The sequence below is a fragment of the Mesoplodon densirostris genome, chromosome 4 (genome assembly GCF_025265405.1).
Source record: "Mesoplodon densirostris isolate mMesDen1 chromosome 4, mMesDen1 primary haplotype, whole genome shotgun sequence".
Classification (NCBI taxonomy): Eukaryota; Metazoa; Chordata; class Mammalia; order Artiodactyla; family Ziphiidae; genus Mesoplodon; species Mesoplodon densirostris.
Window position 1 is genome coordinate 39,518,757 of NC_082664.1, and position 17,779 is coordinate 39,536,535.

Here is a 17,779-nt window from a genome sequence, read left to right on the forward strand (position 1 = left end):
ACCCACAGAATGGTAGAAAATATTTGCAAATAATAGATAAGAACTTGTATCAAGAACTTATTTAAAAAATCAGAAAAAAAAACTTGCCACTCAGTAATAAGACGACCCAGGGACTTCCCTGGTGGTCCAGTGGTTGGGACTCCATGCTTCCACTGCGGGGTGTGCAAGTTCAATCCCTGGTCAGGGAACTAAGATCCCACATGTGGCGCTGCCAGAAAAAAAAAAAAAAAAAAGGAAAAAACAAATCTATTAAAAATATAATAAGACACCAATTTTTTGACTGGTCAAAGGATCTGAATAGACATCTCTCCAAAGAAGATACACAAATGGTCAGTAAACACAAAAAAAGATGTTTAACATCATTAGTCATTAGGGACATGCAAATTGAAACCATAATGAGATACCATTTCACACCCACTAGGGTGAATATAATAAAAAAATATTGGTGAGGGTGTAGAGAAATAGAAAGCTTCATATACTGCTGTTAGGAATGTAAAATGGTAGTTGCAGTCTGGCAATTCCTCAAACGATTAAACAGAGTTGCTATTTGATACAGCAGTTCCACTCCTAGGTATATGCTGAAGAGTGTTGAAAACAGTCCACACAGAAACTTTTACATGAATGTTCATAACAGTATTCATAATAACCAAGAGGTGGAAATCCAAATGTCCCGTCAACCGATGAATGGGTAAAAGTATATATGTACAATGGAATATTATTCATCCATAAAAAGGCATGAAGTACTAATACAAGCTGCAGCTTAGAGGAATCTTGAAAACATGCTAACTAAAAATAGCCACAAAAGACCACATGTTGTATGAGTCCATCTACATCAAATGTTCAGAATAGTCAAATCTATAAAGAGAATATATATATATATATAGTGGTTGCCTAGGGCTGGGAGGTGGGGGGGAATGAGAGGGTGTGAATGATAGCTAAAGGGTATAGGATTTCTTTTGGGGGTGATGAAAATATTCTAAAATTGATTGTGGTTATGGTTGCACAACTCTGAGCATATTAAAAACCATTGAATAGTACACTTTAAATAGATGAATTGTATGGTATGTGAACCATATCTGAATAAAGCTCTTGCCAAAAAAAGAAAAAAGTATATACCAGACAAATATGAACCCAAAAGCCCAGATTGCAATCTTAATTATTGACAAAATAGAATTTAAGGCTAATGTTGATTTCAAAACCAGACGAAAATGAAGAAAAAAGGCCCATTTTGTTTATGAATATATATTCACAGTTAAAAATACTAGCTACCAAATCCAATGGTGTATTTTAAAATACGTGACCAAATAGGATTTATCTCAGGAATACCAGGATGACTCCACATCAGAAAATCTATCAGAATAATGGACAAAAAAAGAAAAAAAAGCGTGATTATCGTAAGTGATATAGAAAAGCATATGGCAAGGTTTCACACCTATTATGAAAAATACAGCATCAAGCCAGCAATGGAATAATTTTTTAACTTGGTTAAGGTTTATATATAAAAAATCTAAACTAAATGTTATTCTTAGTGGAGAAATGTTATTAGATTAAATGCATTTCCTTCAAGACCAAGACAGTGGGTAAGCCTATCATAGTACGGATTCTGTCTAATACCATAAGGAAAGATTTTTAAAAAACTATAATATGTAAGGATTGTAAGAGAAGAGGGGAAAAAAACTCTGCAAAAGATAAATACCTGAAAAAATCCAACAATCCACAAATTATTTGAACTATAAAGAGGTTCAGCAAAGTTGCCAGAAGAAAGTCAGCCTATAAAAATCCAAACATCATTTCACAATAGCAAACGTTAAAAACTATCAAGGAATTAACCAAGAATATAAGAGATCTATTTGGAGAAAACTCTAAAATTCCAATAAAGACATAGAAAATGATCTAAGAAACATTCCATGCTTCCAGTGAGATGACAATATTAAAAAAGTGAACATTCTAAATTTACTCTTAAAAATTAATCCCAACCAAATTCCAGTTGAATTTTTTGCAGAATCCAAACTTACTTTAAAATTTGTATGGAAGAATGAGGTCCACAAATAACTAAGTAAACTTTAGAAAGGGGGATTTTCCCTATCAGATATTAAGATATTCCACAAACTCATAGCAGTGAGAACTGATATGGCCATAGAACAATGCAAATGAATAGAGCTCGGAGACAGCATGGATATATGGCAACTTAATATTTGTAATATTTGTAATAATAGAAAAGGAGAGTTTTTTATTAAGTGGTTTTGAGGATACTAGCTCACTATATAGAGAAAAATAAAGCTAGATTCCTTAAATGATAGAATTAAATGATAAAAGGTTATAACTATAAATTTACAAGGAAGCATGGGAGAATATCTCTAACTTAGAGGGTGGCAACTGGCTTCTTAAACTTCAAAAGTATGAAGTATAAGACAAAACAAAAGGAATTTGATTATATCAAAATTAAGCATTTCTGGTCACAGAACATCTATAGATAAATGACAGAATGGGAGAAAAGATACTTGAAATCAATGAATGATTAAATGTAGACTATAGAAGGAATTCTGCAAATCAATAAGGGAAAACAATACCAATGGAAATATGAGCAATGAATATGAAAAGGCAAATTTCAGAAGAAACCAAAGAAATCATCAAACTCCTTAGTAATTAGAAAACTGAAAAAATAATCACCTTGTATCTTTTAGAATTACAAAAGTTAGGAAATTAAATGATACCAAGATATTGGAGACGTGGGCATATAGGAACCCTCATGCACTGCTGATGGGAGTGTAGATACACAGATACAGCTATTCTGGAGAGCAAAAACGTGTTCATCTACCCTCTGACCTAGGAATAACACTGCCTGTTGTGATATCCCAAAGATATTTGCATACAGGTCCATTGTCGCTCATTATTTGTGATGTCATGGAGTTGGAGACAACCTGTATATCCATCCCTGGGAGACAGGTAAAAATGTGGTGGATGTACACAATGAAGTACTCTGCAATACTTACAAACCACAGACTAGATATACTTTAGCCATATGGCTTGATCATAAAAATATAGTACCAAATGAAAATAGTAAGAAATTGAATACATGTGTGGGGAAAACCATTTATATACGTTTAAAATATACAAAAAGCAATTCACATTTTGCAAGAATATACAGACAATTATACATGTTAATCACGTTAGGGTGGTTGCCTGGTATGGGGAGAGAAGGGAATGGAAGTGGGTTTAGAAATAAAAGAGGAAGAGAGAATAAGAGAGGAAGGAGAGAGAGATAAGACAATAATTTTAGTAGGAAAGAAAAGAAAATCTCTTTGAAGGGATAGTACAACCCCACTGGAGAGTTTGAGAACTAATCATAGGCATATGGAAAACCATGCAAATGAAGAGGCAGGGGGTAATTTTTAACTCCAAGTGGGGAAAAATTGTATGAGAAAAGAAATGGGATTGTAGTGTACTGCTTGACCCCGTGGCGAATAATATTTATGTGGTCATAGTGTAAGGACAATATTGATTTAATCAAAAGTTGTAAAACTATATTGAGAGCAAGGAAGGAAAGTGAAAGGGGTGTGCAAATGCTTAGCTTTCCTTTTCCATTGTAAAAAGTCAGCATTCTTTCTATGGATAAGTCAAGAAAATAGCCATATAAACATATTTTTTTAGAAGTATGTAAGTAAATCACCTGCCAAAACAGAAGAGTTGAAAGTGGTTCCCTCTGGAGAAGAAAGGCAGAAAAGAAAGGATAGGAGACTGCTGTTTTTGTTGTTCTTTGATTTTTGTTATATGCATACCTTCTGGTAGAATATCAGGATACTTTTGGCTGCAAATCACAGCTCAATTCAAATTAACCAAATAAGGAACATATTACCTTGCATAAGTTCAGGAGTGAAGCATTCCCAGGGCTGGTTGTTAGCAAGAATGCAAATTCTTTCCATTTTTCTGCTCTGCCAGTTTTCATCTTGTCAGGTTCAAGTTCACAAGATGACTACAATCAGCCAATGAGCACATCCATACTCAACAAAGGTTTTTTTTTTTAATATATAAATTTATTTATTTAGTTTTGGCTGCGTTGGATCTTCGTTGCTGCGCACGGGCTTTCCCTAGTTGTGGCAAGCGGGGGCTACTCTTTGTTGCAGTGTGCGGGCTTCTCATTGCAGTGGCTTCTGTTGTTGCGGAGCACAGGTTCTAGGTGTGCAGGCTTCAGTAGTTGTGGCTCATGGGCTCTAGAGTGCAGGTTCAGTAGTTGTGGCGCATGGGCTTAGTTGCTCCACGGCATGTGGGATCTTCCGGAACCAGAGCTCGAACCCATGTCCTCTGCATTGGCAGGTGGATTCTTAACCAGTGCGCCACCAGGGAAGTCCCCTCAACAATGTTTAATGGAGACATTTGCTTGTGATTCTTTTTATTAACGATTACACACACTTTCTGAGAAGCCGTGCAGCAAGTGTCATTGGCAGAAATTTCATTATGTGCCCAAGCCAAAAATAGTCACTAGCCAGAGAAATAACAATTACCACCAACTGACCCAATCATGACTCACAAGCCTGTGGTTTTGTAGATAACATATGCCCCTCTGAAGCACATGGGTTCAGAGACGAGTATGGAAAAGAAGGTTGGAGTTGATGAATAGTTCTTCTACAGGTACTAACTACTTCAGTTATGTGTATGTGTTACTTCAAAATATTTTTCACTTTATCATTGAATCAAATAAATAAATGTAAGATATTTGTGAGGGGAAAAAATGGTTCTGAAGAACCTAGGGGCAGGACAGGAATAAAGACGCAGATGCAGAGAATGGACTTGAGGACACGGGGAGGAGGACGGGTAAGCTGGGACGAAGTGAGAGAGTGGCATGGACATATATACACTACCAAATGTAAAATAGATAGCTAGTGGGAAGCAGCCGCATAGCACAGGGAGATCAGCTCGGTGCTTTGTGACCACCTAGAGGGGTGGGATAGGGAGGGTGGGAGGGAGACGCAAGAGGGAGGAGATATGGGGATATATTTATATGTATACCTGATTCACTTTGTTATAAAGCAGAAACTAACACACCATTGTAAAGCAATTATACTCCAGTAAAGATGTTAAAATATATATATTTGTGAGATGATTAACTTGCACTGTTGTAGTGATCAACATGCATTAAATGCAAACTATTATATCTATATATCTATTATATCTTTATTGGACTATTGTTTAGAAGAGAGGTAGACATTTAAAAAATTGAAAGGAAAACTACTATATACAAAATAGATAAACAGGGACTTCCCTGGTGGTCCAGTGGTAAAGAATCCGCCTTGCAATGCAGGGGACACGAGTTTGATCCCTGGTCAGGGAACTAAGATCCTACATGCCGCAGGGCAACTAAGTCTGCGTGCCACAACTACTGAGCTCCTGCGCCTCAACTAGAGCCCACATTCTGCAAACTATAGAGCCCACGCACTCTGGAGCCTGCACACAACTAGAGAAGGGAAAACCTGCACGCCACAGCTAGAGAGAAGCCTGCGCACCACAATGAAGAGCCTGCATGCGGCAAGGAAAGATCCCACATGCTTCAGCAAAGATCCTGCATGCCGCAGCTAAAAATAAATAAATATTTTAAAAATATTAAAGTAAAAAAATAAAATAGATAAAGTCCAACTGTATAGCACAGGGAACTATAATCAATACTCTGTAATAAACTATAATGGAAAAGAATATGAAAAAGAATATATATGTATAACTGAATCACTTTGATGTACACCAGAAACTGACACAACATTGTAAATCAACTATACTTCAAAAAAAAAATTAAAAGAAAAATTGAAAAATGTGCCAGATGATTTTTGTTGTCTTTTTCGCAAAGTTTATGTAATCTGCCACTGCAATCAGTAATATCATATTGAATTAATTTATTATTCAATTACTGTCTCATTAGTAAATCCATCTCTCGGATCCACAAACCAATCTCAATTGTCTGGCTTTGAGATTACTCACACATTATGTCTTCTGCACTTTAGTGCTGCCTGGGTTTTGTGCTTTTCACTGCCCATTATCTTTTTGATCACGTGAAGTGTCAGAATTAAAATCATACGACTTTGCAGCCTTATCACCCTCCATTCTTCCCACTCTTACACCTTATGCATAAACCAAAAGAAATTACTTGAAATCCCTGAATACCCCATGAAAATAATGCAACCACACTTTGCATCAGTTTTGTTATCTGAAAAATAAAGATGAGCATGTGACAGAACCTGCTAATTGTCTCCCATTATCTGTTCTCCCTTTCCATACTTATGGAAACCCCACATTTCAGGTGGGGATGTAATGCCCGGAATAAAGATTATATTCTCCAGAGTCTTCTGCAACTGTTTGTGGTTATAAGACTATGTGGGGTTGGGAGTTCCCTGGTAGCCTAGTAGTTAGGATTCTGGGCTTTCACTGCCATGGCCTGGGTTCAGTCCCTGGTTGGGGAACTGAGATCCCACAAACCACATGGTATGGCTAAAAAAAAAAGACTATTTTGGGTTAATGAGACATATGTAGAACCTCCATAAAATGACCGTTGAGTTCCCTGTGCTCCCTCCTGCCATCTGGAATGTGGATGTGATGGCTGGAGCTCTAGCCAACATCTTGGACCAGGAGGATGATGGCCACAACTAGCTTCTAGAGTAGTTGGCTAAAAGGAACCTGGGACCCTGAGGTTTTGTGGAGAAAGGAACTATTAAACTACTGCTTAAGCCACTGTTATTTTAGGTCTCTGTTGCAAGCAGTGGAACCTAACTGATAACATTGTATAAAGTTTTTAAGATTGTTCAAAACATTACGTGAACTGATATATGTCAAAGCTCTTAGAGCACTATCAGCTCTTAGAGTGAGTGCAAAGTAATATTTATAATGTTATACTATTTCCATGCTTTGGTAAGGTTGTTCCCTCTGCCTAGAGGTTTATTTGGCAAACTTGTATTTGTCCTTAAGCCCCAGAATTATCATTTCCTTCTCTCTGAAACTTTTTCTGATCCCCACCTGGGGAGTTAATCCTTCCTTTGCTTTATACTGGTTCTTAATCTTGTGTCTACTTTTATAGCAACTTGATATTTCAGTTTACACATTTGTCTCCCTATTAAACCACTCTTTCTCATTCAAAACAAAACAAACAAAAACAACTGGAATTCTCTCTCAATAAACATAAAAATCTCATGGTTCATGTAGATTCTGATACTGCCCCTAAACCTATTTAATATTTTACAATATTAATATGCCAATCCTGCAAACCCCTCCTCACTCCCCGCCCCCGGACCCCTGCCAAAAGATCCTGATGCACCACCCTTAGAGGAGACATACCCCTCCTCCCCTCTCCTGGCCGATTCAGTTGATCAGTTAGGATAAATATCTATTGGACTGGGCACTGTAGTAGATGATGCTGGAGAAAGAGATTTGGTCTCTGTCCTCACAGGGCTTGCAATGTGCTAGATGAGATAGAGTCTCTAATAATGATAATACGATGTACAGAGTGCACAGGTAGGAGGGATGGGAATATGATTCATTCTATTCTCAGGCTCAGGTTAAGAATAGATGATGCCTGGACTGTATTTTGAAAGAAAAATAGTTTACCTGATAGACTGGAGAAAGGGGAGAAAAGAGCAACAGAAGATAAAATGGGCAGAAGGAACAACATGTGCACAGACGCAGAGGCACAAAATACGTGGTTAATTTTAGTCATGAGCGTCGGACTCAGGTCTTCCTGAGTTTCTCTGCAAACACGTTCACAAAACACTTCTTAGGGTGAGTTACCTCCACAGATGGCTCATCGCATCTCTTACGTCTTGATTTTTCACTGTTTTAATTCTGAGGACTGTGTTTCCCTGAGCCTGTTTCCTAGCCTCAGTACCACTAGATAATAAGTGTAGTTGTTAATATTACTCTTCTGGTTCCAGTTCAGGGCCTCGCCGTTGACTCATCCTGCAATTGTGCACATTCAGAAGCTCTTCCTTCTAAAGGCTCATGCTCATCTCTGACATTCAGAACATTTGCAAGATTGCTTTGTAAAAACTTCCTGGTTAGTTTTTAGCTTTTTGTTTCTAGTTAACGCCAGGTTTGTTAGTTTTCTACCCTCTGTCTTTAGTCCCTAGCCTAGGGGGCAATGCTGCATTCATTTAGCTTCAGTCTTCTTGTTTATCTGTTTTTTGGTTCCAGTAGCCTCCTCATTGATTAAACTAGACTGTATTTACGAAGTGGCTTCTGTTCTGAAAACTGGTGACATCCTCTCGGTTGTCTGTAGGAGGCAGTAATGTGATCTGTGTGGTTAAGAGTGTGGACTCAGATGTCAGATTGCCTGCGTTTAAGTCCTGGCTATGTTAATTATTGCTTCTGTGGATTTGGGGGGCAAGTTACATAACCTCTCTGTGCCTGGGCTTCCTCATCTGAAAAAAATGGAGCAATTAATAGCCTTTGCCTTTTGGGTTGTTATAAGAATTAAATGAATTAATATGGGTGAAGCACTTAGCATAGTACTTGGGACAAGAAAAGTCCTCGATAAGTGTTAGCCATCAACATCATCATCATCGTCGTCACTGGAACCGAGTTCGTCAGGTGGCAGAAGTCAGATAAAATGAGGCCCACGGCCATTAGTCACTGATCACAAAAATTTGTGCTTGCACAATGTTCAACAGTCTTCGAAGACCTTTCACATTTATTATCCCGCCTGATTCCATCACTCTATTGGCTGGTATAGCCAGTTATGCCATCTTCATTTTATGGATTCATTCAACACTACTTAGAGAGGCCTCTTATGTGCCAGGCACTGTTATGTTCTGAAAATTCAAAGATGGAAATGTATGGTTCCTGCTCTTTGGTTATCAAGAGCTGTCTTTGGGAGTGGGTTTTGAGAGCCCATTTTATTTTCTACACTGTGTTTGAATTTATATGATAAAAGTATATTAATTTTACAGTCAGAAAAATAAAAGGTGTGGTGCAAGGGAAGAGTCTAATGGTGAGGCAGGGATGCAAATTACTAATTATAATACAGTTGTCATTGTGGAGGTACAGATAAGGATCAGTGGACATATAGGAATTCCAGGAGGAAGGTCAGAGGAAAGTGGCATTTAAGCTGGGACAGGAATGTTGAGAAGTTTGCCAAGTAAATGAAGAGAGGAAGGTATTCAAGCAGAGGAAGCTTAAATGACTATGGTGTATCTTGAGGAAACTACGGACCATTCAGTGTTGCCTGTCACGAAGTGAGGGGCAAATGATGTAAGTTAATGCAGGTTAGGTAAGCAGGAGTCCGATAATGAAGGGATGTACTAGACAGAGGTGTTCAGAATTTGCCCTATAGGTGATGGGAGCCCATAAAGAATTTTATGTTAAGGAGTGACAATGATGAGATTTGTATCATTCTGTTGGCAGTGTAGACAAGGGGGACTGATAATTCTCTGAAGGGCTAAAGTAGTCAAATCAATACCAATATCAGAACTCAAGTCTTTTTGACCCAAGTTTAGCAGATTTTCCATTAAACCATGCTGACCCCTCTATAGAGCAGTGTATAAAACGTCCCACTATTTACTGTATTGATTTGCTAGTGTGAATTTAAATTCTTAACTAAGAGAATGGGAAAAAATTTCACAAAATCACTGAACAACGTAACCTTGTCTTTCCTCCCTTTGGAAAGACATGCCTATTAGAAGATACTTTTCTCTTGAATTCCATCTCCTCATTAAAATGGAAGAGAGCTACAATTCATTCATTCTTCAGACATGTGCAGAGCACAGATTCCACTGAGCAATTTGTTCTGGTGCCTCTATCCTTTATAAATTCGTGTAATTTTTTAAGTCTAAATTTAATTTTCATTGATATAGTATAATCCCATTTCTCCTTTCATAAGATTATATATTAAATCCAAAGATGTATGGACAGCAGCCTTTAACAGGAGAGCTTGCTTTCTCATTGAGACAATAACTACCCTCAGTGTGTTTAATCCTCTCTTTGCTTCTACACCCCTGTCCCCAATAGAGGGCATCAGTCAGCCTAATGCACAGCAAGCTGGCCAGCAGAAAATCTTCCACTTGGGGTGGCAATGCTTTTGCTTCTGATGCTCTCTACCCAGGGCTCATGCTGTCTGGCAGAAGAGAAGGGAAATACAATCCTGCACTATTAGTGCCCTCTGTTGGCTTTTCCTACCTAGAGCACTGTCCCATCAATCTGGCAGACCTTAGAATTCCAAGGGTTCTCTGAGCTCCCCAAGTCCTCTGAGCTCCCCAAATCCTTGTGGTCAGTATGATCCTACATTATCAGCAGAGATTTAGTCTTATCAGCAGAGATTTAGTCTGAATTCATCCTAGGGATGTTATCATCATTCTGGCAAAATTCATGTCATTGAGTGTTTCTTTGCCATCTATGTTCTACTTCCTGCTTGCTGGAACAAGAAGTGCTAAACTATTCTCTCTCATCAAAGACAACACCCACTTCTGGGTTAAGTTCAATTTTTCAAACTATACCCAGAAACATGGTCTTTTGTTCATGTACTTATTCATTTATCCATTTTTAAATAACATTCCGTTTTTTTTTTTTTTTTTTTTTTTTTATTTATTCTTCACTGCTGCATGCTAGCGGGGGCTACACTTCGTTGTGTTGCACGGGCTTCTTATTGCGGTGGCTTCTGTTGTTGCAGAGCATGGGCTCTAGGCGCATGGGCTTCAGTAGTTGCAGCACGTGGGCTCAGTAGTTGTGGTTCGTGGGCTCTAGAGTGTAGGCTCAGTAGTTGTGGCGCACGGGCTTAGTTGCTCCACGGCACGTGGAATCTTCCCGGACCAGGGCTTGAACCTGTGTCCCCTGCATTGGCAGGTGGATTCTTAACCACTGCGCCACCAGGAAAGTCCCATTTATCCATTTTTTGAGTGCTCATTCTATTTCAGCGACTGGATTAGTTACTTCAAGCACAGTATTGGACAAAACAGATAGGTCCTTCCATCATGTATCTTCTGATCTAGTGACCCTGATAATTGGGGGGGAGGTTATTAAAAGTGAAGAGTGGCTTGTCAACTGAGAATGGGAGGAAATGGAAGTGTCTACAGTTGCCAACATTGTAATTGATGCATCTTAAGTAAGAAGTTTAAACATACTGTAATGGTTGTATATGAGCATGATTGCTATTTTCAATTTAATTAGAGGGAAGGCAATATGCCGCCTCTTAACATGTTGCAGGAGAGTCCGTGAGAACGGGGCTATTTGTTTACAAGATAACTGGTTCCTTAAAAAACTAAATATAGAATTACCATGTGATCCACTTTTGGGTATATATTCCGAAAGAATTGAAAGCAGGATTTTGAAGAGATATTTGCACCTCTATGTTCATTGCAGCATTACACTATTGCCAAGAGGTGGAAGCAGCACAGGTGTCCATGGACAGATGAATGCATAAAGAAAATGTGGTATAAACAAACAATGGAATATTATTCAGCCTTAAAAAAGAAGAAAATCCCATCATATGCTACAACATGGATGAACTTTGAGGACATTATATTGAGTGAAATAAGCCAGTCACAAAAGGACAAATACTGTATGATTCCTCTTATATGAGATATCTAGAACAGTCAAAAATCATGGAAACAGAAAGTAGGATGGTGGTTGCCAGGAGCTGAGGGCGGGGAGGAATGGGGAGTTGTTTGATGGCTAAAGAGTTTCAGTTTTGCAAGATGAAAAAAATTCTAGACATCTATTACAGAACAAAGTGAATATAGTTAACACTATTGAACTATACACTTAAAAATAGAGGGAAAATTTTATATTATGTGGGTTTTTTGCCACAATTAAAATTTTTTAAAAATAATTTTAGGGGACTTCCCTGGCGGTCCAGTGGTTAAGACTCCATGCTTCCACTGCAGGGGGCATGGGTTCGATCCCTAGTTGGAGAACTAAGATTCTGCATGCGTTGGGGCTCAGCAAATAAATAAATAAATAAACAAAGATACTTTAAAAAGTTAACACAGTTATCACGGAAACAACCGTGGGTGTGATAAAATGAGTGGTGAGAGGGCTTCCCTGGTGGCGCAGTGGTTGAGAGTCCGCCTGCCGATGCAGGGGGCACGGGTTCGTGCCCCTGTCTGGGAAGATACTGCATGCTGCGGAGCGGTTGGGCCGGTGAGCCATGGCCGCTGAACCTGTGCGTCCGGAGCCTGTGCTCCGCAATGGGAGAGGCCACAACAGTGAGAGGCCCGCGTACCGCAAAAAAAAAAAAAAAAAAAAAAAAAAAAAAAGAGTGGTGAGTAGGTTTCAGTTAGAAGGCTGGAGTTGTAGACCTAGCACTGCCAATTCCTAGCTGTTTGACTGTGACCTTGGAATTGCATTAAACCTCTAAGTCTCAGTGTCCTCCCTGGTAAAATGGAGATCATGTCACTACTTCAAAGAGTTTTTCAGGGTTAAATGAGATGATGTGTGTGCAAGTTGGCAGACCCTAAAGCACTGTTTTATGGTGATGATGTGGATTTCTCTATTATCTGGCTTCCCCACTGTTGCATCTGGCCATACCCAGGCATGGTGGGATGTTGAAGCACCATGAGAGATGTTGAGCTTCTGTCTTCCATTTGTCCTGCTATTTTCTCCACTGCCAGATTACAGATTTTAAAAGTGGAATGCCTAACCTGGTTGCTGATCCTCTTACCAGCAACTGTTCTTACCAACTTCTCTCCAGGCAAGTTCTACTTGCCTCCCTTTTCTTATTTTAGTTAATGCAATCATAGAATTGGAGAGATTAAATACAAACACATGAGAAAATTGAATTGCAATGCAAGATAGTGGGATAACTCCTGACTAGGACTCTTAGAGTAGCTAAGACCCCTTCCTTCTTCTTTGAAGGAAGGAAAAGTCTTGAATAAACAAAATAAGGGAACGGAAGGAAGGGTTAGCATTTCTGGCGGGAGGGAACCTCATGAGCAAAGTTTGGAGATAAAAATAGATGACGAAAGCTTAGGGGACAAAGAGGACACAGGCCTGCTTAAAATGATGAGCCTGAAAGTTGAGAAGAGATTACAGATATTGGGGGGACTTCAGTAGTGGCTGAGGATACTGGATTTTGTGCAGTGAGGAGTTTAGTCATTTCAGTTTGACAGTGGAAGAATGATCTGTTCAGTGTGGGTTTTAGGCTAAAATAGTTCTTGGGCCTAATGCAATTGCAATCAAATCTCAATGAATTATAATATTTAGGAGAGCTCTACAACATGATACCAATATTCAACTACACGAGTCATCAGGTGAGAATAAGGAAGAAAAAGACTTAAAAGTGTAATGAAGAAAGACTTGTGACAATAAATGATGGTGGGAAAATTGATTATTTATAAAAAATCAATTTAGATTCTCATTTTACACCATATACCAAAATTAATTCAAGCTCAATTAAACGGTATAGTGTAAGAGAAAAATTTTTAAAAATTAGAAGATAATGTAGATAAATGTCCACATTCTGGATGAGGAAGGATTTTTTTGGACATCAGAATCTCCTGTATACTGCTGGTGAGATTGTAAATTTGTACAAACATTTAGGAAAGCAATATGCCCCTATCTTGTGAAGTTGAAGAGCACATACCCTATGACCTGATGCCACTTCTAGATACACACACTGGAGAAACTACTGTACACAAGGAGATGTTCACAGCACCACTGTTCAAGATAGTAAAATGCTGGAAACAACCCAAACATCACAAAATAAGAGGATGAATAAACTGCAGAACATTTGTAAGTAGAATGCTATATAGCAGGGAAAGTGAATGATCCAAAGTACCTCTGTCAACATGGTTAAATTAAAAACACATCATGTTGAATGAATAATTATGTTACAGAAGATAATGTACAGTATAACACCAGTTGTATACAATCATAAAATATGAAAAAAGTACTACATGCTGTTTAGGAAAATGTACTTATTTAGTAAAAGTATGACATCATGGGAAAAATAAGCTCCAGATTCAGGGTCATGGTAACCTCTGAGATAGAAGGGATGTGACCGGAGACTGTTACATAGGAGACTTCCACCAGGTTGGTGTTTATTTCTTGAGTCGTGTGGTTACACTATTGTTATATTACTCATTATGGCTCTTTGTAAGTCTAAAATGTTTTGTTAAATAAGATTTAGGATGATGCATATTCCTTATACAAATTGAAACAGTATCTCAGTATATAATTTAATCTTTACTACCTACCTCTGACCCATGCCCCAAAATATTCACTGTTAACAGTTCGAAGTATATTCTTCCAGACTTTTTCTAGATATTTACCTTTTCTAGATATCTATATATCTAACTATACATCAGGTTTCTCCTAATATAGAGTACTACTTAACCTAAAATTTTGTAATTCTTGCTTTTTTCACTTAATGCCATAGATACCTTTCCATATGAGTACATATACATCTCCCGTATATTTAACGGCTACATAATATTCCATAGTATGAATGTACCATAATTTATTTTACTATCCCTCAACTGATACATATTTGTTTATATTTTTTGTTATTAAAATTCTTCAGTGAATATCCCTGGTAAACCTTAGGAGTATTTTTGTTTGAAATATTTCCAGGGGGAGGAATTTTTAAGGCAAAGACTTTCTAAGAATTTATGCTTAGCAATGAAAGAAATCCCAAAGGAAATCTGGTATACTCCTGTATGTAAAAATCAATGTGTAGAAAGCTCATGTAAGTAAATCACAAAAGCATTAAAACTGTAATAGAAAAATAAGCTATGAATGCTAATAGACAATTTGCAGGAAAAGAAATATAAATGACTACTAAATATGTGGAAAATATTTTAACTATTTTAGCTCTGTAATTAAAGAGATGAAAGTTATGATTAGTTTCAAATTTGGGGCCTATCAACTTAGACAAGATGAGAAAGGGAGTGAGAGTGTTGGCAATGTGGTGGAACTTAATCAAGGACTTAAGGAATATTCTTATCCCTAGACCATTAATTCCACTATTATAAATTTAATTTGAGGAAAAAAATCAAAGACGTCCTAAGTAGACAATCATTGCATGTGTTCTGGGGCAATGGCTCTTTTTCTTCTTTTTCTTTCCCAGCACACATCGAAACAGCAGAGAGCCCCAGTCACTCATTTTGTGCAACACGCCTCTGATGTCCTGACCATAGTTGATTGGACCAGACATGGGTACCTGACCTAGGCTGGACCAAAGCCCCCTATCCAGGGATTCTAGCCTAACTTCTGGATGCTCTCTTAAAAGGAGCCAATGAAAATGTGAGAGCTTGATCTGCTGTTTTGCACCATGTAGCCTTGTCCTCAGAGAAAACCCCTCTTTAATGAGAGAAAAAGATAAGAGTACAATCACAGCAAGGGACAGAGACAAAAAAAGACCTCAGGGCTTTCCTGTCCTGCTGCTAGTCCCTGCTAGCTGAGGCTGTGTGTCCCTGCCCAGAATTCTAACAATTCCTCCCCTTTGCTTACACCAGCTAAGTCCCTGGTAAGGCTCCTGTTGCTCTGACTCAAGAGAGAGAGCCCTAGATTCTGCCCTATCCCTCAATATCCCGGCACACAGAGAGTGAAGGGTCATGAGTATCCTAATTCTTAAATCTGAAGGTGGCCTAGGGAAGATGTGAAGGAATGGAAGGAAGAATTCAACCCCGGTTGAGCACTTATTAATAAAATGAAAATAATCTATGTGACTCAATTGGATAGTTCCTGGCCTATAGTAACGAATAAACAAATGAACAAATAAGATGTCAAGCCAGGAGTGAATGAGAGCTCTGAGTGTCACAAGGTTCAGCTTATATATCATGCCCTCTTCTTCCTTTAAAAATTTTTTTTCCATTTCCCCCTCCTGGTCACAAGGTATTACACTGGGCTCTGGGCTCCCATAATAATTAGCTCTTGATCATAACATCTTGTAATACACTAGAGTGATAGTACTTATTATGTCTTATTCATATTTGAATTTTCCCAGAGCACAGAGTAGTTACTTAAATGTTTGGAATGAATGCATGAGGGAATGATTAAGTGAAATAATGAAAATTTGGTTAGGAAAGTTCTCTGATATTAAATGTTTGAAAGGCTTATTGAAATGTACTCACCATGATGATCATGATGATTTCTCTTGAAGCTGAGAACTTGCTCCCATTTGCCTCTGAGGCCAGTGACTTTTAGTTAATTATAACTTTTTTCCTCTAAAGGTCAAGAGAGCTGGAATTTTATACTTTGAATGAGTCTCTTCCAACGCTTGTTCTTCAAAAATACTTTTTCATAAATAGTTTGTTCCAGTTGCCAACTGGTTTGTTAACCAGGTCACTAACCATCCAAATCTGAGAATAGAAGTTTGTTTTGTTTTGTTTTGTTGTTTTTGGCCGCACCTCATGGCATGCAGGATCCTAGTTCCCCAACCAGGGATCAAACCTGCGCTCCCTGCAGTGGAAGTGCAGAGTCTTAACCACTGAACCTCCAGGGAAGTCCCAAGAATATAAGCTTTATTGACTTTGAAACCCACCAGACAGAACATTTTCAAATACTACAGGTGACTGCTGCCATTATCCCTGTTTCAAAGCTCTTTAAGACTAAGTTTTCCAAAACAAATCTCTTCAATAACAAGAAGGTTGATTTGGATCCACACTGCAACCTAACTCCACCAGCAAAGTGTGCTGCTCACCAAAGACATAATGGGGCTTCTTTGTTATTTTGGAAAAAGGCTTAAATATCCAGGGAAATGAGCTAGAAAGGTTTCATGTTTTCTACATATTCTACACAGCACTGTATACAAACCAAATTGTATAGACCATTTCCCAGGGGGGACAGGCAGTAAAACAGTTTTGACTTTCAGTGCCTGTCTTCTAGTCTTAACTCCTGCCCAAATTCTGCCACTTACTAGCTGTATGACCTTCGAAAAGAAAATAAGCTTTCTGTATCTTAGTTTCTGCACCTGTAAAATGGGATAAAATTACTTACATTAACAGGTTCTTTTAAGAATTAAGAGAATACATGTAAAATGTCTGCCATTTTTCCTGGCTTATAGGGTGGGAGTTCATGTTGATGATGATGGAAGACTTGGCCCATCGTTTATGCTTTTTTTTTTCTTTATGACATTGTATAGGACATTTAACCTCTGTATCTTATTAGTCTTTCCTTCTGTAAGATGGAGAAAAGAGTAGCCTCATATTCAATTACTTGGCCATATCATTAGCAAACAAGGATTTAAAAATAGAGGTAACTTGGTACAGTGTGAAGAGGACTGGCCCTTGGAAGAACTGGATACAAACTGTGGTTCTACTAGTTACTAGCTGTGTGGCACTGGAAAACTTCCCTAAAACTCACTTTTCTTATATAAATAAGAAAATAAACAATAAATAAAATGGAAATAATATGTATCTACAGAATTAAGGTTCAATTAAGTATTGCATAGGAAAGTGAGCTAAATTGCTATGCACATGTTTGCAGTTATTATTACCAGCACAAGATTGGATATATTGTCCTTATTGTTTTTTATTGTTGTTGTTGTTGTTGCTTTCTTGCTTGTTTTAATAACAGTGTATTCAGATTTAAGTTCTCACCCTCTTTTGGTTGTCTTGCCCCTTGAGAACATTTTAGCAGTGATTTACCTTATGTTCATAGGTTTTACCCAATTTTATTCATATGTTAAAAGCAATGTTTGCTCTCTATGATAGATAGATAAGAACCTTAGATGCAATATTTAATCATAGGCTGCACTTTCTAAAATATGGCCTTGGTGTTTTAAGTGATACAGTAAAAATAACCTAGTAAAAAGCAGCAGTTTGCTAAGAATGAAGTTTATTTTCGTGTTTGGTAGGTCACTTCACCATCTCTC